This window comes from Heptranchias perlo, chromosome 22, assembly GCF_035084215.1.
Source record: "Heptranchias perlo isolate sHepPer1 chromosome 22, sHepPer1.hap1, whole genome shotgun sequence".
Lineage (NCBI taxonomy): Eukaryota > Metazoa > Chordata > Chondrichthyes > Hexanchiformes > Hexanchidae > Heptranchias > Heptranchias perlo.
In genome coordinates this window covers 42235434-42261693 of record NC_090346.1, presented here as the reverse complement: position 1 = coordinate 42261693, position 26260 = coordinate 42235434, and the positions used below count along the sequence as shown (strand labels likewise).

The following is a 26260-nucleotide window of genomic DNA, read 5'->3' as shown; positions in this document are numbered from 1 at the left end:
ATTTACCGCCTGCTTAAAAGATAATAGATGTAAGTAGACAGAGTAGAGTCTCAGTGGAAGATGGGCAACTAACAGCGTTAACACTCAAAGCACGAGTCAGCAATACAAGTGGTGCCACTTTCACAGACACCGTTCGGCTGCAAAATGCACAACATGTGGGTAATTTATACTGCTTGATTTACCAAAAGATCTAAGCCCAGTTAATATTCTGCAAATGCATTTAAAGGCAACAGGAAGGCATTCTCCTTACCTTGATATAATACAGGGATAAAATATCATTGTAAGTTAGGAACTGACAGACATGTACTTTAAAGATTCACATGACGCTGAAGGGGTTGCTCAAGGCCTTAAACCTGTATTAGATTAGCACAAGCCCAGTAACAGGTTAGGCAGCTAGAACCAAGGCATGTATCATTGGACTAACACCAGAATCCTGACCAAACGCAATACTGATCCAGAGTGTCCTGTGGTGAAAGCCACCGCTCAATAAAATAAAATGCTAAACGTTCGGTCTGTTTTGCCATTTTCAGCTATAATTATTCTCACAAGACAATCAACGCAATTGCTCTGGAATAAGGCTTTGGAGTTGGCCTCACAACTTCAGAGTATCGAGGCTTAACATAGATCCAGTGTTGATTTGTTGGGCTCATGGCCGTGGGCACTGGATCCCGTCCAGCCTTGAGCCACAGTCCTGCAACGGAAAAAAAAAATGAAATTTTCTGCTGGTCATTATCTCAGGACCTGCCACTTCAATTGGCCAAACATCTCCATTTCTCATCTCCCGTCCCTTTCAAATTCTGCTAGGTTTTGGGGCAAGTGCTTTGACGTGAATTTTAATCCATTACTTTTCAAAGCAGAAATAGCACAGTTTGTGCTAAACCAACACCCTTTTGTTGTAATCTATAGACATCATCTTCTTTCATATGAAGATAAATCAATCTCACATATACAAATACTTTAAAGAATTTAGTGTATATACTGTGAAGCATGGTTATTCTATGCATAGCTAATCATACGCTTGCTTTACGCTGCTGTGGTCAGGGGCTTGAGTTTGAAGAATCTACTTTGAAGAGCTTGCAGACTGCAGACTCCTCGAATACTTCTGGATCAGTATCTAACACTGAGCTGCCAATTATTTCCCAAGTTTGAAAGCAGAGTGTGGTGGAATACCTTAAACCAACAAAGCCCACGTCCCAATGTTAGTTCTAATTCCTGACTGAAAACCTCCAGAACCAGTCACCCAGTCTACAACCTGGCAGCAATTTTACTTTCTTATCTACTACTGGGGTAGATAGAGAGAAACTATTTCCTCTGGTGGGAGGAGTCCAGAACAAGGGGACATAACCTTAAAATTAGAGCTAGGCCGTTCATGCAAAGGGTGGTTGGAATCTGGAACTCTCTCCCCCAAAAAGCTGTTGAGGCTGGGGGTCAATTGAAAATTTCAAAACGGAGATTGATAGATTTTTGTTAGGCAAGGGTATTAAGGGTTACGGAATCAAGGCGGGTATGTGGAGTTAAGATACAGATCATCCATGTTCTAATTGAATGGTGGAACAGGCTCGAGGGGCTGAATGGCCTACTCCTGTTCCTATGTGCACAATACCATCACCCAGCTGTAGATTCAGCCTTTAGCTATCGATACATTGACCTAATCATTAAAAGGACAGAATTTTAATTACAGAACCATTACTCACACGTCAAATTGTGTCAGATCATCAGCTATGCTGCCAGATCCTATGACAGGATCACAAATATCTTTAAGGGGAGTTTAAAATAAATAAATAAAAAATAATTTGCACCCAGTCTTGCTCAGTCTTAGTTTCTTGGGGATGAAAAATAGGATGAATAAGCAGATTATAGATGGATTCCAGAGCTTAGAGCCTAGGCAGCTGAAGGCACGTCCACCAATGGTGGAGCGATGAAAATTGGGGAGGCACAAGAGGCCAGAATTGGAGGAGCGCGGAGACCTCGGAGGCTTGTAGGGCTGGAGGAGGTTACAGAGATGGGGGTGTGGGGTGAGGCCAAGGAGGGATTTGAAAACAAGGATGAGAATTTTAAAATCGAGGCATTGCCAGACCGGGAGCCAATGTAGGTCAGCGAGCCCAGGGTTGATGGGTGAATGGGTGCGATTCTGCTGGGTACACAGAACAACGTTGGTGACAGGAAGCTTTGTCACATTTATACAACATGACTATTTCTACGAGAAAAAACAGTTGTGTATGTTGCAGCGTGTAACTGAACCTTACACGAATAGCTGAACAGACCAAATATAAAATACTTATTTGAAAATTTTTACAATCAATACATTTATTCATATCCATTTAAGTTTGAATGATTTTAATTCTGTTTACTGATGTGTTATGTTACCAAGGAATTCTGTTTCTGTTCACTCACCAAGGCAAACAATACAACTTTATGATGCAAACCTTTAAAAACACAGCAATAGATTGCTATATTGTCCTGAAACAGTTCAATCCTTTTCACTTATTTTTTTAAAACCGTAATCCCGGCAATTGTCCACTTTGGAGAACAGAATATATCAAATCCTACCACCGGGAATAAGGAACACAAAAGATGAACTTGCTAGACCCACGTTTCCAGTGTGCACTCTGCAACCCACTTCTCTACAGGCACCCAGCCAGAAAAGTCTGTCTGTTCATCGGTGGCACCAAACCACAACAGGCTGCATTAACTAACCATCTACTGTATTCTGATGAAGCTGCACTAAACAGTTTAACATGTTACCGTACTTTTACCCAGAAGCCAGATTATCCAAGGTCTGGTGAATACCTTCTTCCTTTTTGATACCTGCCAGTGCCTTGACTGCCACAGGATACTAGACACAGCAGTTTTGATGCATGGGGCGTGTGTGTGTGTATCCACAAGAACTCAATATTAAAATGATGATGCACTTCCTCTGGTATGAGTCTCTATTTCCTGTTGATTTCTTACACTCTAGATGACAACATGTAGTACAGAACAGGAAAAGTGGCTTTAAAGTGAAACTGAAGCAAGTTTGTGAATATTCCAAGGTACGATGAATGTAAAAATATCTTCTCCGATTAGCTGAGCTATATTTAAAGAAAGAACGACTTGCATTTATGTAGCACCTTTTACGACCTCAGGACGTCCCAAGGTCCTTTATAGCCAACAAAGTACTTTTTTTTTTAATACTGTTGTAATGTAGGAAACGCGGCAGTCAATTTACAAACAGCAAGGTCCCACAAACAGCAATGTCATAATGACCAGATAATCTGTCTTTAGGTGTTGGTTGAGGGATAAATATTTGCCTGGACTCCAGGGAGAACTCCCCTGCTCTTATTCGAATTAGTGCCGCGGGATCTTTTATGTCCACCTGAGGGGGCATTAGGGGCCTCCATTTAACGTCTCATCTGAAAGACGGCACCTCCGACAGTGCAGCACTCCCTCAGTACTGCACTGGAAGGGTCAGCCTAGATTTTGTGCTCAAATGGTAATTGAACCCACAACCTTCTAACTCAGAGGCGAGATATAATACACAGTTATTAATGAAATCCCAACTTGTATTTCCCGTGCAAGATATTCCAAACTTTTCACAAGTACATTAGAGTTCACAATACCATTCCTGTTTGTGTATCTTTCTTTTCTTCCTTAGAGCTCAGTTCATCTGTTGCACACAGAAGCAAGGAAGAACAGGTGGAAGTAAATTGCTTGTGATTATTTTTGCTATGAAAAGGTTTGGGTAGACAGTTAGAAATGTGTAGCTCACTGGGGAAATGCACCAAATAGTGCAGTGCAGAGCTACACTGATCCGGTTTCAATCGCTGGCCAGCCCTGAGTTTTCTAATTGTAGCTGAGGCAGCAGCCTGGGCCTTGTAAATTGACAGACTAAGGAGTGGGAAAAATAAAATCAGCCAGCGTTTCTGCCGACAATGCCTGTTTTGTGACCGTCCCCTGTATGTGTAGATGTCAGAGGAGAACCAGCTCAGGCTCCGCTGCGATCCCACCCCACCATCGGTGAATATCCTGTCAACGCTCCATGACTGGGCTCACACATGAATCATGGGCACTCGGGTGAGTTACCAGAGCAATGCCAGTACCTGTGGAACCACACTCCGATGAGAATTAGTGCCTTTAAGAGCAGAGGAAAGAAAAGGGCAGGAAACCAAGAGACAAAACAACAAGAAGGTCAAACAAAAAAGTTGCACATTGTAGCTGCGGAGTATATTGTGATGGAAGCAGATCATGCAGGAGAGCAGTGTTGACATTGAGCCAGCTCCACCCTCATTATGTTAATTGTTGCTACCTGCAAGCCAGCAGCTATTGCACAGGCAAAAGTGACAAGACGTACAAGGTGAACACCATGGAGAACAAATAGACCAAGGACACTTCAACACAGCCCTTCCAATGCTGCCACCAAACAAAAAACTTTGCAATTTGCAGCCAAAATTCTCCTGACCCAGCTTTAAAGAAAGAACTTACATTTATATAGAGCTTTTCACATTCTCAGTATGTCCCAAAGCGCTTTATAGTCAACAAAGTACTTTTGAAATGTAATCACTGTTTCAATGTGGAAAATGCAGCAGTCAATTTGTACACAGCAAGGTCGCACAAGCAGCAATGAAAAAAATGACCAAGTACTTTATTTTTTTTCGGTGTTTGTTGAGGGATAAATGTTGGCCAGGATACTGGGGAGAACTCCCTTGCTTTTCTTTGACTAGTGCCATGGGATCGTTTACATCCACCTGAGGGGGCAGACGGGGCCTCAGTTTAACATCTCATCCAGAAGAGATCACCACTGACCGTGTCGCATTCCTTCAGTACTGCACTGAGGTGTCAGCCTACATTACGTGCTCAAGTTTCTGGAGTGGGGTTTGAACCCACAATCTTCTGAGCCAAGGATGGCCCTCAAGCGACTTACGCCAAATGTCATAAAATGTGGCTCCTTCCACACAGCCATGTGGATTAGGCATTTGTTGGACATATGCCAGTCAGACAACGGTATATGGAATCCACCTAGAATTAGGAAATATCAAGCAGTCTGGAGCCTCTTCTTGGAGACCTAGACAGCAGATCTTTCTCAACCCCACAGGAAGAAACAGGTTAATACCAGTGACAACACACACCACCACTGGTCCCCAGCTGTACTGAAAAGTGATGCAACCCAAAGGCACAACTGGAGGTGGGCTAGCCCATCCATCCCCATCCAGCTACGCTGGACCCCACCTGTGCTCGCCTCAGACCTGAAGCTAATTTACTGCACAAATATGTACCATTAGGTCATCACTATAACCTCCTGCAACTGCCTTATTGAGAATATACACCAGTATTGGATCAGTGTGGAAACCAGTGCACTTTTTATCTTGTGTAAAAAAAATAATTTGAAAATTTTAAATTGAATAAATTGTTTACACCTGGAGTGTTAATTGTTAAATGTTTCCCTGTTTTAACTTGCAACATATGTTTTGTCTGTAATGTTTAGTTTCTTGGGGAAAAAAGTGTTGGATAATAACACTGAATACAAGGCTGTGATCTAATCAATGTGTTAAGATAGCATCACAAACTAAGAGAGAGAAGTTGAAGGAGTATATTATTGTCAGAATCGCGATGGTTAAAACTATGAAATCGTTCCTTTCTCCAGCCGAGTTTGACTTCCGCCCCGACCTTACTGTGACCCCGACCCCAAGGGTTGGGCCGCGTTAAAGATGCATGGTGGACTCCTGTTAAATCAGAATCTGGGCGCAATGCGGTGGGGAAAATTGGGTGCTGAGAATCACAGACAAGTCGTGGAGCCAGCCCGATCTCCCACTCTACACTGATCGTAGCTGATGCCTAACAGCTGTGCACTAAGGATAAAAAAATGTACCCCAGTGGGTTCGGTTTTGATTGCCCTGCCTCAGGAAAGACATAACTCACTTGGAAAAAGTGCATCGATGATTCACCGGAATGACACCTGGAATGAAGGGATTGAGCTATGATGAGGGACTGGATAAAAATTGACTTACATTCCCTGGATACGAAATTAAGGAGTCGTCTGATTGAAATAATGAAAGGAATTGGCAATAAAGCTAAGGGGCGATTGTTCCCTCTAGGAGGTGAAACTAGAACATAGAGTCATAGAGTCATAGAGTTATACAGCACGGATAGAGGCCCTTCGGCCCATCGTGTCCGCGCCGGCCATCAAGCCCTGTCTACTCTAATCCCATATTCCAGCATTTGGTCCGTAGCCTTGTATGCTATGGCATTTCAAGTGCTCATCCAAATGCTTCTTGAATGTTGTGAGGGTTCCTGCCTCCACAACCCTTTCAGGCAGTGAGTTCCAGACTCCAACCACCCTCTGGGTGAAAAAGTTCTTTCTCAAATCCCCTCTAAACCTCCCGCCTTTTACCTTGAATCTATGCCCCCTTGTTATAGAACCCTCAACGAAGGGAAAAAGCTCCTTAGAATCCATCCTATCTGTGCCCCTCATAATTTTGTACACCTCAATCATGTCCCCCCGCAGCCTCCTCTGCTCCAAGGAAAACAAACCCAATCTTCCCAGTCTCTCTTCATAGCTGAAGCGCTCCAGCCCTGGTAACATCCTGGTGAATCTCCTCTGCACCCTCTCCAAAGCGATCACATCCTTCCTGTAGTGTGGCGACCAGAACTGCACACAGTACTCCAGCTGTGGCCTAACCAGTGTTTTATACAGCTCCATCATAACCTCCTTGCTCTTCTATTCTATGCCTCGGCTAATAAAGGCAAGTATCCCATATGCCTTCTTTACCACCTTATCTACCTGTTCCGCTGCCTTCAGGGATCTGTGAACTTGCACACCAAGATCCCTCTGACCCTCTGTCTTGCTTAGGGTCCTCCCATTCATTGTGTATTCCCTTGCCTTGTTAGTCCCTCCAAAGTGCATCACCTCGCACTTTTCCGGGTTAAATTCCATTTGCCACTGTTTCGCCCATCTGACCAACCTATCTATATCGTCCTGCAGACTGAGGCTATCCTCCTCGCTATTTACCACCCTACCAATTTTTGTATCATCAGCGAACTTACTGATCATACCTTTTAGATTCATATCCAAGTCATTAATGTAGACCACAAACAGCAAGGGACCCAGCACCGATCCCTGTGGTACCCCACTGGCCACAGGCTTCCAGTCACAAAAACAACCTTCGACCATCACCCTCTGCCTTCTGCCACTAAGCCAGTTTTGTATCCAAAGTGCCAAGGCACCCTGGATTCCATGGGCTCGTACCTTCTTGACCAGTCTCCTGTGGGGGACTTTATCGAAGGCCTTACTGAAATCCATGTATACCACATCCACTGCGTTACCCTCATCCACACGCCTAGTCACCCCCTCAAAAAATTCAATCATGGGGACATTATCCTAGAAATTGAAGTAAACCAATTAAAAGCAAAACTTTTTTGTGCAAAGGCTGAGAGAACGCGAACTGCACTGTACTAGAAGGGCATCGATAAAAAATCAACTGAGGTGTTTAAAAGGAAGATAGATACTTACCTGGACAAGTAAAGATATTAAGGGATATGGTGAAACTGTCGGGAATTAGAATTTAAAAGATAGAGCTGTGATGACCAACAAAAATGGCTTGACTGGCCAAACGGTCTATTCCTGTTCCTGTGTCCCTTACTACATCCATACCAACGTGGTGACTGGGATGAAACCCCAAGATTGCAGGCATTCCTGGGAAATTCCAGTCTTCCCTGTCTGGACACTTACTTGCAAAATTTTCAGTTTGCACACTGAAATGTTGCAACACACATCGATTTTGCTGCAATAAAGTTACTTAGATGCCACAAGTAGTTTTATTACTTTAATAATCCTATGCAACTAAAACAATCTTTGAAAAACAATTTTGAGTTGAAAATAAAACATTTTAGTAGCTTTACTTCTGTTTGCCCTGCCTTCCTTACCATCATTGAGTAAATAATTTTTTTCCCCTATGTTGTTATCCTTAAAAAGATGATAAATGAAAAACATTAGTTGACCTTTCTTTCTATGGCTTACAGAAGCCTATTTAAATTTTAAGATGACGCATGTATGTCTTATTCAACGTTATCAAATAGCAACACTTTAGCCTGTGTTGACCCTTGCAGCTAACAGGCAGCATTGCCATCTGAAACTAAATACACCAACTTTTTCAGTTTTAGTGCGTTAACTACACTAAGAATCTAAACAGATGACTGTGTTACAGCAGTTTGGAATGGCCTTTTGTGCAAATTACTTCCTACTCATGGTGCGGTTCAGTGCCTGCAATTCAGTACAGATATCAGAGTGATTCCAGTCAGGTGTTCACAGTCTTTCTTGAGATGAAATGCAGCCTCTACTAACCTTTCCTGAAAGTCACTGTAACTTCAACGTCCTAGTTTACTAAATTAAGCTTTCTCATTGCAAGTTTTGAACTGGTTAATCAAAAACATTTTTTAAAAAATCATATTGTACAGCCTATTCTTCTTAATTCAAAGTTGCAATTATCTGAATTTATTTTTTATCATTAAATTCCTGTTACTACACTGCTTCATTAAAATGAATGGATAACTCCATTTTTTTAAATATTCTCTCTCTCTCTCTGCCATTTTGGGTTTCTTTCTGCCTGTCTGTGTAATTGACACAATGTATATCCAGTGTACTGGGACGTGCTGTTCTCCGTGACTGGCCTGTTTGAATAACAACGACACCTTTTGATTGGTGTGATGCTGTCCGAGCATAGTATAAGATATGCGATTTGAGAACCTTTTCACTCATTCATCTGACGAAGGGGATAATCTCCGAAAGCTTATGTTTTTTAAATAAATTTGTTGGACTATAACCTGGTGTTGTAAGATTCCTTACATTTGTCCATTTTTTTAGCACATGAAAACAACTGAATTATCAGCCGTAGACTGTATATTAAGGTGTAGGCATTTAATGAGATGCTGTGACGTTAGCATTTAGCATGTTTAGTAATTTGTTCCTTTAGCACTTTACTCTGTTGTTTATTTCCCACACCCATGTGATATTTTCACTAAAAAAAACACCTTGGAATTTGAATTACAGCTGACTTATTTCCTATTTACTGTCTCGCCACCCATACAAACTGGCCAGAACTTGTCATGAGTAGCTAACTGATTAATACTTTCAGTGCTGTAACATTTTATGTTTCTTTAAACAAATCTACCCCATGGCTGATGTAATGTATGCATGCTGTGCAATGAACTCTTATGTGGTTCATTTAGTTTGTAGAAGTTACTTAGTAATCAGCTGCAGATTGGTTATTAAATCTTTACAATACTGATGCATTGCAGACTGTTTACCATGTGTGAGTGCCATTGTGCATGAGGGACATAAAACAAATTGAAAATCAGTATGTTTATTGTAGCAATCTCTCCCCCACCCCCAACCCACCCTCTACATCACAACGGTAACTACACTTCAAAAAGTACTTCATTGGTTGTAAAGCGACTTGGGACGTCCTGAGGTTGTGAAAGGCACCGTATAAATGCAAGTCTTTCTTTTTCACACACACACACACACACACACACGAAAAAAATGGCCTGGATTTTCCAGTATTGCCTGAAATAGGGCAGTGTAGGAGTGGATGAGTATGGAAAATGACAGAGGGAGGCCTACCACCAGCTCATTTTCCACTCCCCCCCCCCCACCTCCAACTTTGAACGCAAGTTTCCTCCTCCAATCCCCAGCAGAGATCTTTGGTTTGCAATAAAAACATTCTCCTCAGTTTATTTTCAATTTTCTCCCGTTATACCCAAAAGGCGATGATTGGTGCTGGGTGATGTCACCACAATTGGGAAACCCTTCAGAACTTTCCCCAAAGTTGACCTACTTGATGTGCGAGCCAACGTGAAAGAATGTTGGCAGGCTGTGTGATAATGTGAGGTATCAGAGCAAAGATCATTTCTGTCCTCACCTGATGTTCACACATGTGCACTTTCCAGCTCGAGTCCCCAGACTTCAATCAGCAACAGAATCTCTGACCGACATTTCCCCCACCCTAACCCAGGGCACAGAGGGTAATTTTATCATCCTTGCTGGGCTCAGTGAAGTCAGCATGGACCAAATTGATCCGACAATCTTCCTGGTCTTAACAGCTCAGGACTCCGTCAATGAGCCACTGAAGGAGTCCCACATCAATCCTTAAGCCTCAATAAACCTTTGATGTGTACTTTTAAATTATTGGGATTGTAAACCAGTGTTTATGGGATGAGGAACACAGTCCCAAGCCCACTTTGAAAATGAAAGCCCACTGTCTGTTGAAAGGAAGTGAATAATGAAGCTCAATTCAAAGCTAATTAACTTTTTAAAGTTGTTGTGAAAAGCAATGACCTACAGATGAAATGTGGAGCCAAAAAACACAAGATGACAAAACCTTCCAAAATCTTATGATTCGTTGGTGGGGCCAAGAGAATTTAAAAATTATGATATGTTGACTTATTTGAAAATTGCTTCATGTCTTCACGCCAAAAGGATTAATTTTTTAAAAAAATAGTATAATCACTAAAATATGACTAATCACTGCTGCGTGCTCAGTAGTTATGGAGATGCTACTTTCTGAACGATGTAGTATTATATGCATGAAGCTCACGCTGCTGATGTAGCTTTAGTCAGCAGCAGTCAAGCCAAATGCCTGTGAATTCGGTTGGAAAATGAGGGTATGTTATTATCAGCTGAGACTGGGATCAGCTGTGATGAAATTCCCTCATCTCCATCCCCATGGTTGAATAATTGGCCAAAGCTCACTATCTAAGCTCACACAAGACTATCCCACCTGTGTGAAGTGCTAGAAGTACCGAACCTTGTGTCAGCATCAATCTGTGTCTTTAGGGAGGGGATGGGAGAAAATTAGAGAAAAAAATTGCAGCTAAATGTTCATGCCTCCCAATTAATCAAATTCCATTTGATGTAGTTGCTCTATTAAATGCTTGGTGGATATACCGGCATCATTGTCTTGATATTAGATCAAAGCATATTGTTCATTGTCTGGCATTTGAATGACTCAACTTCTGGACAATCTGATGCCCGTGAAATACAGTGCAATCAGCATTAATGAAATTACCTTTCATCAGTGTCTCTTTCAATGGTTTTATTACCTCTTTGACTGAATTGAGACAGGAGGAGGATGCTCAGTTTGACCTCCTAACGGAGGTATATTTGGGGGATTAGGCCAAATGCTTCTTTCAGTTGTTCAGCTCAGCCTGGATCATCTTTTTTCCACTTGGCTAAAGAAACACAACAGCATAGAAGCCAATGGCCAAGCAATAGGCTGCTATCCTAATGACCAGGCTGACCTCTGTCTTCTCCCAGGTCACAGGCTCAATCTGATCCATTCCCTGGATCAGGAATCTCAGATGATCAGTACTTGGACATCACTTCTAGCACATGACTGACATGGAAAATGTAAATATGCATTTCTACACTGCATGTGACTATGCTTCATTCTGAAACCTGCAATAATAATTTTGAATTCATATTTATTTTAAGATTTTTTAGTACTGTAGTGTCAACTGAAATCTTCCAATGACATTAATAATTGAAAACAATTTAAGTTGACTTCCATGTGTTTTGATTTAGTTTTAATGGTTTGATAAGAAAAAATCTCTTCAAATTTGAGTATTGACTCCCAGTTTTTAAATTACATCACACCTTTGATTTACTAAACTATGAGATACTTGTAAACCATCAATTTTCATGCATGAGATGCTTTGTTTCAACCCTTGCACAGCCCCTGAAATTCACTTCTGAACTTCAGGAGAACCGACATCTTTGACCAAGCTTTTGGTCACCTGTCCTAATATCTCCTTATATGGCTCGGTGTCAAATTTTGTTTTATAATGCGCCAGTGAAGGGCCTTGGGATGTTTTACTACGTTAAAGGCGCTATATAAATGCAAGTTGTTGTTGATTATATTGCAGCCCACCTAATTCACTCTGTGAATTCTGTTATTTATAATAACGCCATTGCAACTTTATGCAGGTGTTTAATTCTCTTCTTGGATTTTTGTATTGGCAGATTGCTCCATGTCCTTAACACAGGAGGACGTTGACACAAGAGGAGCAATAATTATCATGTGTTCCTGGAGGTTTACCAACAAACTGTGAAGACTGCTGGGGATTTTTATGGCTGGTATAAATCATAAAACAGTAAAATACATGCCAAGCAAGACAGAATTTATAATTTTCTATCTGCACCAAAAATCACTCACAACTTAAAGTCATGTTCCACTGCCAGCTTGTATTCTTGTCATTTTCTAACTTCATACCAGCGTCAACAAACTTTCCAATTTTGTTAATTTATTGATTTTGCACTGTTGTGCTTTAGATTTTCAAACTGGTTCATGAGGGGACCCCAGGGGTTCTCTGAGGTCAATAGCCTTTTGCACGTCTGCCATAAGATTTATGGATTTCTCTCTATTTGTTGGCTTGCTAGCATAATATTTGCAGGGGGATCCCCCCCACATGGAAATGTTTGAAACCCAGTTTTATTGCACGTGAGCTAGAAGAGGGAAGAGTGAAAAAATTCTTTCACCATGAATTCCGTGCACTATTACAATTGTTAATGAGAGTATGAGGTGGTAATATTGATCAGACAGGTCGCTAAGCGAACATTGCTGTGAATAACTCCTTTATAATGTCTACCAGGTAGGTCAGCAGATTTGAAATTTCAGAAACACTGTAAAGTTCATTTAAAAGGGATTCTGAGCCTTTAAAGAAACATGGCCCTGAGTTTCAGTGGGGTTCTTCCGACCTCCTGCCATAACTTTGGGGGAAGATTGAAGGAACCCCCAGATACAACGGGTGCAAAAATCAATAAATTAACCAAAATTGCAAACATCAGCAATGCAGGTATGAAATGGCAAGAATACGAGCTGGAACACACTGACTAAGTAGTGAGTGATTTTTGGTATAGATGGAAAATTATAAAGACGCCATATCTCCCGGCAGAGATCTCCGCGGAAATTTGAGGTATCTACTTTATTCAATAACCTGTCCAAACACACAGCCTAGACTAGTAGTAGGCCACTCCAAACAGAGCCTAAAGTGCAGACACCCCAAGGTAGAGCTTCCGCTTTGGGTGCACTCGGGAAATTGAGCCCAAATTGCGCAGGTTAGGTTACAGTTCAAGTTTCCAATAAAATTCATTTGTATAATCACAAACGGAAAATCTTCAATGAACCTGCGCCATCAGGCAGCGCAATAGAACATAATTGTTTCTTTTTTTCCTCATTAAAAAGTATTCCTTGATTTATTTAAGAGTGGTAACCTGGTGCCGTTTATTAACACAACTGAAAATGGGTTTATCACCAAAAATAAGCATTTTTAATAAGTGTCCAGTCTTCCACCTGTAAGTAACTTGATTTAAAATCACTGAAAATGACTTAAAAAAACTATACTGAACCATTTAATAGTTTTATTGGTGGAGACTCGTCAGTTTCTTAGTAAATTAAGTATTTTTTTGATATGAAAAAGCTTTCAAAACGTACCTACTCGTCTCTGTGCGCCTAAAAAGTGTAATTTGAAGAGCTTCCCGAACCAGCGCAACCAGTGGAATCTTGCAATTTAAACCTGGGGGTGTGCCCAGTTTTGTGGGCGGGGCCTGATCCAGGCGAACTGAATCTTAAACCAGCGGAAAAGATCACGGAAAACACAAACGTAAGTGGTTTTGGGCGTAACTCACTTACGTTTAAAATTTCCCCGATCTTTTGCGCTGGTCCGGTCGATTCTGCCCAGATTGCGCTGGTATTACCGGCAGAAACAAGAGGAAACAAGTATTTCAATACTAAGTTTTTTAAAAAAAGTTAATCTTATATGGAGCTAGAATGGCTCCAAATTCAATACTTGCTATTGTTTGGGATAGCTTTGCCAAAATTAACCTATGGAAATAAGACATAGCAGTAAATCTATTAGTCAATTTGAAAGACACCTATTAGCACACTGATGCAGTACACACACACACACACACACACACACATACTGATGTGAGACTCTTACCTCCATGTTGAGAGAGTCTCATCTCCTTTAGTGAATTCCCACCAGTGCTTTGGACTATATGGCATTAGTGGACCAGTTCTAGCATTTGGGAGAGAGTTGAACGATACACAGGCAACTGCTTCCCAATGCCATTATAAAAATGTCAGAAATTATCCCAGAACAGCAAGGAGCAGTGCTATGGGAACGGAATGCTGTCTGGTTGACAACACATGTTCGAGGCACCTCTCAGCTCACTGAGTGCATCTTCTAATATGTGGAATGTGATCTTTCTGATTAGTCAGGGATCCCATCATAAATCTGATGTTAACAAGTATTGTACACACAGTAAAATATTGAGTTAAAAAAAAATTCTTGAAAAGATAAATTCATTTCGGATGTTTCCCTACAAGTTAGTGGGACACTTCCTTGTGGAAATCCATGAGATTCCTTTATAAAAAACAAACAAACTTGGGGCTCATGGCCAAGAACCAATCCATCTTGTGAAGTCTAAAGATAAAGGCAGACAAAAGATGTGAGATGCTATTCTCACTTCAAAAAGGAGCCTCATGCTTATTATTATTCGATGATGATGCAATCGGCCATAAATTGCTGCAAGAAGGCATGAACTATGCTAATCTGAAATAAACAAAATCATTTTGAATGGGTCACTTTGATCATTTGTTTCGGCACGGAATGATAAGCTTCTGTCCACCAGGTTAGGCCACAAAGCTTTCACTAGGGGCAAAAGAATCTGTCAGTGTTGTGCTAGATTTTGATACATGTTGGGCCAGTTGGTAAAAGCTTTCACCAAATAAATGCCATTTTTTTTTTGCTAGGGAAAGTGAGTTACAGGCCCATGCCAGGTGTGCCACCTTTCGAAAAATATTGTGCCACAAAGCTTAAAATTTTCAAAATCGCCCTTTCCAGTCGCACCTGTCTATAGTGTACGAACATACAAAGTTGACGGGCAGGAAAAGACCAGCTGGTTCATCAAGCCTGCCCCACACTATGATGCCCGGAGCATCCTGACTAAACACTTCCTCCCTCCCCTCCTCAGCCATGTAATCTCCTGGGAGAGACAAAAAACAAGAGAAAAAACCCAGGACCAATAAGGGAAAAAATACACTGGAAAATTTCCCTCCGACCCCCCCCCACCACCTCCGGCAATCGAAACCAGTCCAGGAGATTACCTGGACCAAGTGTTATCTATAAAGACACTTACCTTCTATATGATGCAATCTCTGTCCCAGTCAAGTTCCCTCTTGACGGAATGCAGAGAGTCAGCACCCACCACACCAGCCAGCAATGTAGTCCAGAGACTCACTACTCTCTGGGAAAAGAAGAACCGCCCAGTATCCAGAGTACGCCTACTCTTACATTGTTTAAACTCGTGTTCCCTGGTCTGAACTGCAACCATGGATTTACACAGCATTTACACCCAGCCCACATTCGGCTACTGCACTAGCTGTGCTGCCTTAACCTCCCTCCTAACGATATCCTTGTTTCTGGTGTAAAATTCAACAGATTGCTACCAGCAAGATATTTAAAATGCTCAAACATTGGGCTCGTCGGAAGTTGAAAATAACCCCCGACAGTAAGTACTTCAGCTTTGTCATCCCCGAGAAAATACAGCTGAATGTTTTTCAGCAACAACAGGAACCTCAGGGTGGTTCGACAGGCAACTATTAGCAATCAGCTAAAAACAAACCCCACCTTGTGATAGCTACTGACTGCAGGTTTTGAATGCAGCTTTTCTCATAACATTAATACTTGTGTCTGCAACGGTCACCAGCTTTTGCCACTGACACGGATCTGAATCAGAGAGAGAGATTGCTCGTCAGAATGGAACTTCAGGGTGCCAAGAGATTGGGGCCCTTAAAGTCCTGGGGCCAGGGAGGGTGGTTGCATTGCAGATTGCCAACAGGTGCCAGGATCTTGAGGTGGGTCCCAGATCCGCCAGCATTCCATCCCCCCTTTAGTCCCGTCAGAAATCCCAGCAGTTTCGGGTTGGGCCCATAATAGTGCATCCACAAATGGGCGGATGTATTGCATTAACATCTAAATGAGCAAAATACATCATACAGTGCTTTTTCCTCATTCTTGCCCTTGGCAACACTGGATGCCAGGGATGCCTGTAAGTCTCTGGTATCCAAGTTGCTAGGGTTAAAGGGGAGGGGGTCAAGGGTGTGGAATTTAAAATGTAAAAGTCTGGTCTTGCACTGCAACCAATTGCCGTTCCATTAATCAACTGAAGAGTACATGCACAGGTTTTGTCATTTCTAAAAAAAAAATATGGTTCTTTAGTTTGATGGAGCTGTTAATACAGTGGCAAAGTGCGGCAGCAAAATTCCACCCCCAAAATATTCAAAAGAGCCTGACCCCAGGATTTTTGATGGGATCAGGATGAGTGGAAGCCCTAAATCCATTCCCACCCCCCTCCTCAGCCTCTCCAGGAGCCTTGGTTCATTACAAAACTGTCGCAAATGACAAAGATGCAGCCTAACAAAAACTGCAAAATGATAAAAATAAATCTACCAGCATTTTTAATTGGCTACATTTGTTCCTTGGATAATACTGTGGTTTAGCCTCGATCAGAAGGCTCCAGATTCCTTGTAATGCAAGTTCCTAATTTAGCTTAGATACTATGGCATGAGCACTTGGACTTCCAAAAGGCATTTCATAAAAGACTATTAGTTAAGCTGTGCGGAATCATGATAAAACTTGGGAATGGATGAGAAATTGGCTGAAGGATAGAAAATAATGGGTACTGGTTAGAGGAGTAATGTCAGGGTGGGAAGGAGCACTGAATGGGGTTCCTCGGGGCTCAATGCTGAGTCCTCTACTGTTTCTAATTTACATCATTGAATTAGATTCAGGAATCCAATGCAAATTGCTCAAATTTTCAGTTGATACCAAACTAAGAGGGGCAGATATTCATGTGTAATCCTAGAGAGTGGGTGCTGATGAAATAGTGGACCAGAATACCATCAAAGCCAAGCTTCCTCCAAATGTGTGCAAAGATATCACTGGATAAGAGTCAGGGCCTCAAACTTTGTCTAGTGTTCCCCTCCCCAGTCAGGAAATGCTACGGCCAATTGCAGTGCTCCCACCATTACTGTAGCTGAGTTCACCAAATTAGTACAAATCAAGGATCAAAGCTGGCATCCTCTTGTTCTATACGGCTTGGTGCCACTTCCCTGATGTGCATTTACGCAATGATGCATTATGGAGCTATTAGCAAGAATTTTAACCAGTAGGCTACCAAGATATTTTTCCCACTTTCAGGCTTGGAGTATGTTACAAAGCTTTAATAACATAATCAAAGGGTTTGGCATGAACTATGACAGTGGTTTATAAAGTAATTTGAATGCAAATCCTTATCATTGCATTACAGTATGTAAAATAGTGAAAATTCAGTACGTGCTACCAGAAAAGCCTGTGTTCCACCTTATGAGACCTCACCTGGAGTACTGTGTACAGTTTTGGTCTCTTTATCTAAGGAAGGATATACTTGCCTTAGAGGCGGTACAATGGAGGCTCTCTAGATTGATTCCAGGGATGAGAGGGTTGTCCTATCAGGAGAGATTGAGTAGAGTTTAGAAGAATGAGAGGTGATCTCATTGAAACATATAAGATTCTGAGAGGGCTTGACAGGGTAGATGCTGAGAAGCTGTTTCCCCTGGCTGGAGAGTCTAGAACTAGGGGGCACAGTCGCAGGATAAGGGGTCGGCCATTTAAGACTGAGATGAGGAGAAATTTCTTCACTCAGAGGGTTGTGAATCTTTGGAATTCTCTACCCCAGAGGGTTGTGGATACTGAGTCGTTGAGTATATTCAAGGCTGATAGATAGATTTTTGGACTCTAGGGGAATCAAGGGATATGGGGATTGGGTGGGAAAGTGGAGTTGAGGTCGAAGATCAGCCATGATCTTATGGAATGGCGGAGCAGGCTCGATGGGCTGGATGGCCTACTCCTGCTCCTATTTCTTATTTAATTATCACCTGACATTATCTTGACCATACGGTTTTGTATCACAGCCCTGATCTTATTTTCAGGGGTGGACTGGCTATATGGGAAATCAGCAGATTTCCTGAGCGGCCCTGTGAATGGTTCTATAGTGCCTGTATTATCGACACCCCGTTTTCCGTGAGAATCCCAAAGAATCCCGCGCCCATTCAGGGGAGCCAGTCCACCCTTGCTTATTTTACCCACCTATGTCACACTGCGCATTATAGAAGCTGGCACATGGGCATAGAGGACTTAAAGGGCCATTCTGGGCAGTGTATAAAGATTGGAACGCATACTATAGGCGTTTTTTCCATAACACCTGAAAATGATGTTGACATAATATGCAGCCCTCAGTTTGCTTAGCCAAATGACTGATTGTATTTATTATAAGAGGATGTTGCCCTCCTTGTAGCACGCACTTCTCTGAAACCATGAAAGTGCAGGATTTAGCGCTGAGAAATCAATCACTTTCCTGTTTTTGCTACGTAATGTCAACATCAAGCACTCCCAGGTCAGAAAAGGTCACTGGATTTTCAGTAAACAGTAATGGAGAACGTGTGAAATTTTTGTACATTGTCCATCAGAACTGCAAAAAGCACCCGGCAGTATGAACTTAGGTTGTGTAGAGTCAGTGGGGACACAAAACGGGTGGCAGCAAATCGCCCATCTCTTCGCACCTCGCCCGATTTTCTTGCCCATTGACTTCAATAGAAAAGACAATCAGGCGGATTGTACACAGGAGGCCGATCTACTACCGCCTGTTTTGCGCCCCCCCACCCCCTCACCTCCCCGAAGTTGAACTGACCCCCAACGTTTTAAGCGCTATATTATCGGGGCCAAGTGCCGGTAGTTACAGATTTGTCACTAGTAGTGGGAGCAATTTGAGGCCATTAGAAGGATATGTTGATGGGGTTAGATGGAGAAGGGTGGGAGAAGGCTCGTGTGGAGCTTAAACACCGGCATTGACCTGTTGGGCCAATTGGCCTGTTTCTGTGCTGTTTATTCCATGTAATTCTACGTAGTTAAGAACATCAAATATGTTGGCTTAAGTGTTATTTTTTTCTTATAAGATATTGATAGCACTACGCTAGATGAGCTCGTGACAACATGGATAGATGTGCAGCAAAGTTACCATCAGTTCACCTTAGTCCCGATTTCAGAAAAGTGCTCAGAATGTGTGAACATTCTAGTCATCCTTCTGATCTTCGGAGAGTGAGGTTGATCATTTTTTGCAGTTGGTTCACACCCACGAAGAGAACACAAACTCATGCTCGTACATCAGCAGGCAGAAAAGGCACTGAAACCACCAGTCTGGGCTGGATTTGAACGGCGAACCCAGAAATGAAAGGTTGTGTTCTCCTCTAGCAGCCAGTACTTCTAAAGGCGCTTTTACACTGACGTTTATTTAGTTCATGTTCTAAAGATTGGCGTCGGTGAGCCGGATCCCTGGCCCCAAAAATCTACGGGGCCATTTACACTGATGTTACACCCTGGAGGCAGGACCTCCACCCACCGATCCTCTCCAGTGCTGACCCCACTATAGTGAGCAAAAGCTCACTTAAATATCCACTGGTGGTTCAATCACGAACGTCCCATGTAACACAGGATCAGTGTGCCGAGGGGGGCGTTAGAAATTAGGGTGCAGCCTTCAAAAAGCCAAGAATGGCCAAATATTCCAGCAGCAGGGTGGGGGAAGCAGGAGGTAAATAGGAAAGTGTTTGGTACATTAGGTAGACCGTCAGGTAACTGTAAAATCATGTATGATTTTGTGGCACTAAGACATGTAACAATACTACTCCCTAAGATGCTGAAGACCTGGAGGCCTTGCTGAAAAACGCACACCAAAGAAGAGTGGTCCCATTTATGGTTGAAGGCCACTGCCAATAAAAGCATGTGGTAGTTGCATGGAGGGAGATGGCTGATCCAATCAATGCAACTCCTTCGTATCTAACTGCAAATGAGAAAGAAGTGTGCTGGTATCAGGAGTAAGGCCTTTGCACACATTTCTTGTGGGACCCATCAAGCGTGGCACAAACCTAAGCTGGAAACTGCCTCATCCTCTGGAGGTACCATCTGAAGCATGGTCTAAAACTACTGCCCTTTTGCATACACTCTTGCATTGTGCCAAAGCTGCATGAAACACTGTTTGAGGTGGAAGCCGAGGAACCACAAACAGACAATGAGGCATCCAGGCTGAGCTGCTCTTCTGCTGTTAGGTGGTTTCTCAGTGGGTTTAGCAGCCATGGAAGCAGAGTTTAGCCCTGTTCGCCCAAGAGCCATCCATCCAAAGTTTCTTCTCCTTCAAGTAATGCAGGCACCATGAATGCCAAACAACGAAGCCATCATGGATACTTCTTGGGTAACTGTCACTAATGTGTGAGATCATTTTTATGTGGTCAGATATCACCTGCACATTAATTGAGTGCTAACTCTCTCTCTTCATGAAGGCCATGGGGTGAAGACCCTGATGCCCACATGGGTGTGACTGTTTGCACCTGAGGGAACCCCGACACCTTGTGAAGGCTATAAGTATCTTGTCCAGCTGATGCCTCCGTTCCACAGGAAAATTGATAATGGTGTTACTCCTTGCAAATATAGTGGTTGTCACTTCCCTGCATGTGTGCACTGCAGACTGCCTGCTGTGGCCCATGTCTCCTTGGTAGTTTGGAAGGATGTGGTAGCATGAAAACTTTGTGGTTTGGTAACCTTCACTTCCATGGGAGATCATTGCACAGTAGATGGCACAATCCTGTGGCAGCCAAGCTTGTGAATTGGAGGCGGTGAAAACGGAAATCCTCTACATACAACATGGCAAAGATTACTGGTAAGCCCAAAGATTGGGAAAACTTTAAAAACCAGCAAAGGATGACTAAAAGAATAATAAAGAGGGAGAAAATAAATTATGAGAGTAAACTAGCAAGAGATATAAAAACTGACAGTAAAAGCTTCTACAAATATATAAAAAGGAAGAGGGTAGCATAGTAAACACTGGTCCCTTAGAGGATGAGACTGGGGAAATAATAATGGAAAACAAGGAAATGGCAGAGGAATTGAACAGATATTTTGTATCTGTCTTCACAATAGAAGACACTGATAACATACCAATAATAGTAGAAAATCAAGGGCAAAGGGGAGGGAGGAACTAAAAACAATCACTATCACCAGAGAAAAAGTACTAGGTAAACTAATGGGTCGAAAGGCTGATAAGTCCCCTGGACCTGATGGCTTGCATCTGAGGGTCTTAAAGGAAGTGGCTACAGAGATAGTGGATGCATTGGTTGTAATCTTCCAGAATTCACTAGATTCTGGAGAAGTCCAAGCGGATTGGAAAACTGCAAATGTAACACCCCCATTCAAGAAAGGAGTGAGACAGAAAGCAAGTAACTATAGACCAGTTAGCCTAACATCTGTCATTGGGAAAATGTAAAATCCATTATTAAGGAAGTAGTAGCAGGACATTTGGAGACTCATAATACAATCAAGGAGAGTCAACATGGTTTTATGAAGGGGAAATCATGTCTGACAAATTTATTAGAGTTCTTTGAGGAAGTAACGGGCAGGGTGGATAAAGGGGGAACCAATGGTTGCAGTATATTTGGATTTCCAAAAGACATTCGATAAGGTGCCACGTAAAAAATTACTGCACAAGATAAGAGCTCATGGTGTTGGGGTAATATACTGGCATGGATAGAGGATTGGCTAACTAACAGAAAACAAAGAGTCGGGATAAAAGGGTCATTTTCAAAATGGCAATCTGTAACTAGTGGGGTGCCGCAGGGCTCAGTGCTGGGGCCTCAACTATTTACAATATATATCAATGACTTGGATGAAGGAACAGAGTGTCTTGTGGCCAAATTTGCTGATGATACAAAGATAGGTGGAAAAGCAAGTTGCGATGAGGACACAAAGTGTCTGCAAAGGGATATTGACTGGTGAAGCGAATGGGCAAAAATTTGGCAGATGGAATATAATGTGGGAAATGTGAAGTCATCCACTTTGGGAGGAAAAATAAAAAAGCAAAATATTATTTGAATGGAGAAATACTACAAAATGCTGCGGTACAGAGGGATCTGGGTGTCCTCGTACATGAAACACAAAAAGTCAACATACGGGTGCAGCAGGTAATCTGGAAGGCAAACAGAATATTGGCCTTTATTTCTAGGGGGATGGAGTATAAAAGCAGGGAAGTCATGCTACAACTGTACAGGGTGCTGGTGAGACCACATCTGGTGTACTGCGTACAGTTCTGGTGCCCTTATTTAAGGAAGGATATACTTGCATTGGAGGCAGTTCAGAGAAGGTTCACTAGGTTGATTCTGGGTATGGAAGCCTTGTCTTATGAGGAAAGATTGAACAGGTTGGGTCTATACTCATTGGAGTTTAGAAGAATGAGAGGAGATCTTATTGAAACATACAAGATTCTGAGGGGACTCGATCGGGTAGATGCTGAGATGATGTTACACCTCATGGGGGAATCTAAAACTAGGGGGCATAGTCTCAGAATAAGGGGTCGCCCGTTTAAGATGGAAATGAGGAGGACTTTCTTCTCCCAGAGGGTCGCGAATCTTTGGAGTTCTGTACCCCAAAAAGCTGTGGAGGCTGAGTCATTGAATATATTCAAGGCTGAGTTAGACAAATTTTTGATCAGCAAGGGAGTCAAAGGATATGGGGAAAGGGCGGGAAAGTGGAGTTGAGGTAAAAATCAGATCAGCCATGATCTCATTGAATGGCGGAGCAGGCTCAAGGGGCTGAAAGGCCTACTCCTGCTCCTTTCTCTTCTGGTCTTATGGACTGATTACCACCTACCGTCCTCCCTCAGCTGATGAATCAGTCCTCCTCCATGTTGAACACCACTTGGAGGAAGCACTGAGGGTAGCAAGGGCACAAAATGTACTCTGGGTGGGGGACTTCAATGTCCATCACCAAGAGTGGCTCGGTAGCACCACTACTGACCGAGCTGGCCGAGTCCTGAAGGACATAGCTGCTAGACTGGGCCTGCGGCAGGTGGTGAGCGAATCAACACGAGGGAAAAACTTACTTGACGTCATCCTCACCAATCTACCTGTCGCAAATGCATCTGTCCATGACAGTATTGGTAGGAGTGACCACCGCACAGTCCTCGTGGAGATGAAATCCCGTCTTCGCACTGAGGACACCATCCAACGTGTGGTGTGGCACTACCACCGTGCTAAATGGGATAGATTCAGAACAGATCTAGCAGCTCAAAACTGGGCATCCATGAGGCGCTGTGGGCCATCAGCAGCAGCAGAATTGTATTCCAGCACAATCTGTAGCCTCATGGCCCGGCATATTCCTCACTCTACCATTACCAACAAGCCAGGGGATCAACCCTGGTTCAATGAGGAGTGTAGAAGAGCATGCCAGGAGCAGCACCAGGCGTACCTAAAAATGAGGTGCCAACCTGGTGAAGCTACAACTCAGGACTACATGCATGCTAAACAGCAGAAGCAACATGCTATAGACAGAGCTAAGCGATTCCACAACCAACGGATCAGATCAAAGCTCTGCAGTCCTGCCACATCCAGTCGTGAATGGTGGTGGACAATTAAACAACTAACGGGAGGAGGAGGCTCTGCAAACATCCCCATTCTCAATGATGGCGGAGTCCAGCACGTGAGTGCAAAAGACAAGGCTGAAGCGTTTGCAACCATCTTCAGCCAGAAGTGCCGAGTGGATAATCCATCTCAGCCTCCTCCCGATATCCCCACCATCACGGAAGCCAGTCTTCGGCCAATTCGATTCACTCCACGTGATATCAAGAAACGGCTGAGTGCACTGGATACAGCAAAGGCTATGGGCCCTGACAACATCCCAGCTGTAGTGCTGAAGACTTGTGCTCCAGAACTAGCTGCGCCTCGAGCCAAGCTGTTCCAGTACAGCTACAACACTGGCATCCACCCGACAATGTGGAAAATTGCCCAGGTATGTCCTGTCCACAAAAAGCAGGACAAATCCAATCCGGCCAATTACCGCCCCATCAGTCTACTCTCAATCATCAGCAAAGTGATGGAAGGTGTCGTCGACAGTGCTATCAAGCGGCACTTACTCACCAATAACCTGCTCACCGATGCTCAGTTTGGGTTCCGCCAGGACCACTCGGCTCCAGACCTCATTACAGCCTTGGTCCAAACATAGACAAAAGAGCTGAATTCCAGAGGTGAGGTGAGAGTGACTGCCCTTGATATCAAGGCAGCATTTGACCGAGTGTGGCACCAAGGAGCCCTAGTAAAATTGAAGTCAATGGGAATCAGGGGGAAAACTCTCCAGTGGCTGGAGTCATACCTAGCACAAAGGAAGATGGTAGTGGTTGTTGGAGGCCAATCATCTCAGCCCCAGGGCATTGCTGCAGGAGTTCCTCAGGGCAGTGTCCTTGGCCCAACCATCTTCAGCTGCTTCATCAATGACCTTCCCTCCATCATAAGGTCAGAAATGGGGATGTTCGCTGATGACTGCACAGTGTTCAGTTCCATTCGCAACCCCTCAGATAATGAAGCAGTCTGAGCCTGCATGCAGCAAGACCTGGACAACATCCAGGCTTGGGCTGATAAGTGGCAAGTAACATTCGCGCCAGATAAGTGCCAGGCAATGACCATCTCCAACAAGAGAGAGTCTAACCACCTCCCCTTGACATTCAACGGCATTACCATCGCCGAATCCCCCACCATCAACATCCTGGGGGTCACCATTGACCAGAAACTTAACTGGACCAGCCATATAAATACTGTGGCTACGAGAGCAGGTCAGAGGCTGGGTATTCTGCGGCGAGTGACTCACCTCCTGACTCCCCAAAGCCTTTCCACCATCTACAAGGCACAAGTCAGGAGTGTGATGGAATACTCTCCACTTGCCTGGATGATTGCAGCTCCAACAACACTCAAGAAGCTCGACACCATCCAAGATAAAGCAGCCCGCTTGATTGGCACCCCATCCACCACCCTAAACATTCACTCCCTTCACCACCGGTGCACTGTGGCTGCAGTGTGTACCATCCACAGGATGCACTGCAGCAACTCGCCAAGGCTTCTTCGACAGCACCTCCCAAACCCGCGACCTCTACCACCTAGAAGGACAAGAGCAGCAGGCGTATGGGAACAACACCACCTGCACGTTCCCCTCCAAGTCACACACCATCCCGACTTGGAAATATATCGCCGTTCCTTCATTGTCGCTGGGTCAAAATCCTGGAACTCCCTTCCTAACAGCACTGTGGGAGAACCATCACCACACGGACTGCAGCGGTTCAAGAAGGCGGCTCACCACCACCTTCTCGAGGGCAATTAGGGATGGGCAATAAATGCCGGCCTTGCCAGCGACGCCCACATCCCGTGAACGAATAAAAACAAAACAAACTCTTACAGGTCAAAGTGCAGGTCCTGGGAAACCAAAAAACCTCAGAGGTCATTGTGATAACAACAACAACTTGCATTTATATAGCGCCTTTAATGTAGTAAAACGTCCCAAGGCGGTTCACAGGAGCATTCAGACAAAATATGACACTGAGCCTTATAAGGAGATATTAGGACAGGTGACCAAAAAAGCTTTTATGGTTTTAAGAAGTGTTTTAAAGGAGGAGAGAGAGGCAGAGAAGTTTAGGTAGACCCGATAGAAAGTTCATAAAAATTCTACAACATGCTTTATGTATAGTTTCCACAACTGTTCTAAATGAGGATGCAGTCTATAAAAATCACCGGAACCATTAACGAGAGATTTGCACAGTACCAGAAAACTTTTACTACATGATTTTCAAGCTCAGATTGAATACTTTCATTTGGATTTCCTCCCCCTTCCCTATTCACCTGCAAAGTATTAGTTACTTAGAACAACTCAGATATTGTTCGGATATTGACTCTCCAAAGGTTTGCTTAGCATCTCGGTGAAGCTCTGTAAATTCCACTTTCAATGCCGACACACATTTTAGTTTCAATTCAATAACTTACTAAAATAATTATGTGATTCACTAAACTACAAGTCAAAGATGCGCATTTATTGTGTGTTTAACTACTCTTATTGTAACTTTAATACTCATTCAGAGGTGGTTTCGGTTATTGAAACGGGTTAATGCTGCATATCTGAAGGGGCTCTGTTGCTTACTTAATGAACACTATTTGTGTGCGACGTTAAAGCCCCTGGAAACAAACCCTTGCTCTAAAAGCATTTTAAGCAGCAGCACTGCCAACTCTCAGTTCTGCAAAATCAGCCAATTGGGTCATTTGCCACTGATATAGACAGAGTCCAATTTTTTTCTGCTCGCTTCAAGATAAAGTCTTTTGGAGAGTGTAAA

The 26260-nt window shown here is 43.2% G+C and overlaps 1 protein-coding gene and 1 long non-coding RNA gene across 8 annotated transcripts in view; one reads left to right on the top strand and one right to left on the bottom strand.

Moving 5' to 3' along the window:
- The window catches only part of septin12 (septin 12), a 300476-nt gene that overhangs the window by 123083 nt on the left and 151133 nt on the right, over positions 1–26260 (bottom strand). The window contains exon 1 of one of the 7 annotated variants that reach the window (XM_068003386.1): positions 2791–2877. The exons of 4 other annotated variants lie outside the window; for them this stretch is intronic. The gene's annotated coding sequence lies outside the window, so the exon portion shown is untranslated. Of the gene's footprint in view, positions 1–2750; positions 2878–26260 lie in introns of those variants that run through there. 2 more of the 7 variants (XM_068003383.1, XM_068003388.1) reach the window with 2 other exon arrangements.
- On the top strand, positions 2951–5398 carry LOC137340947 (uncharacterized). The gene is made up of 2 exons (XR_010966914.1): positions 2951–3032; positions 3635–5398. It is a non-coding gene; the product is annotated as an uncharacterized lncRNA (long non-coding RNA).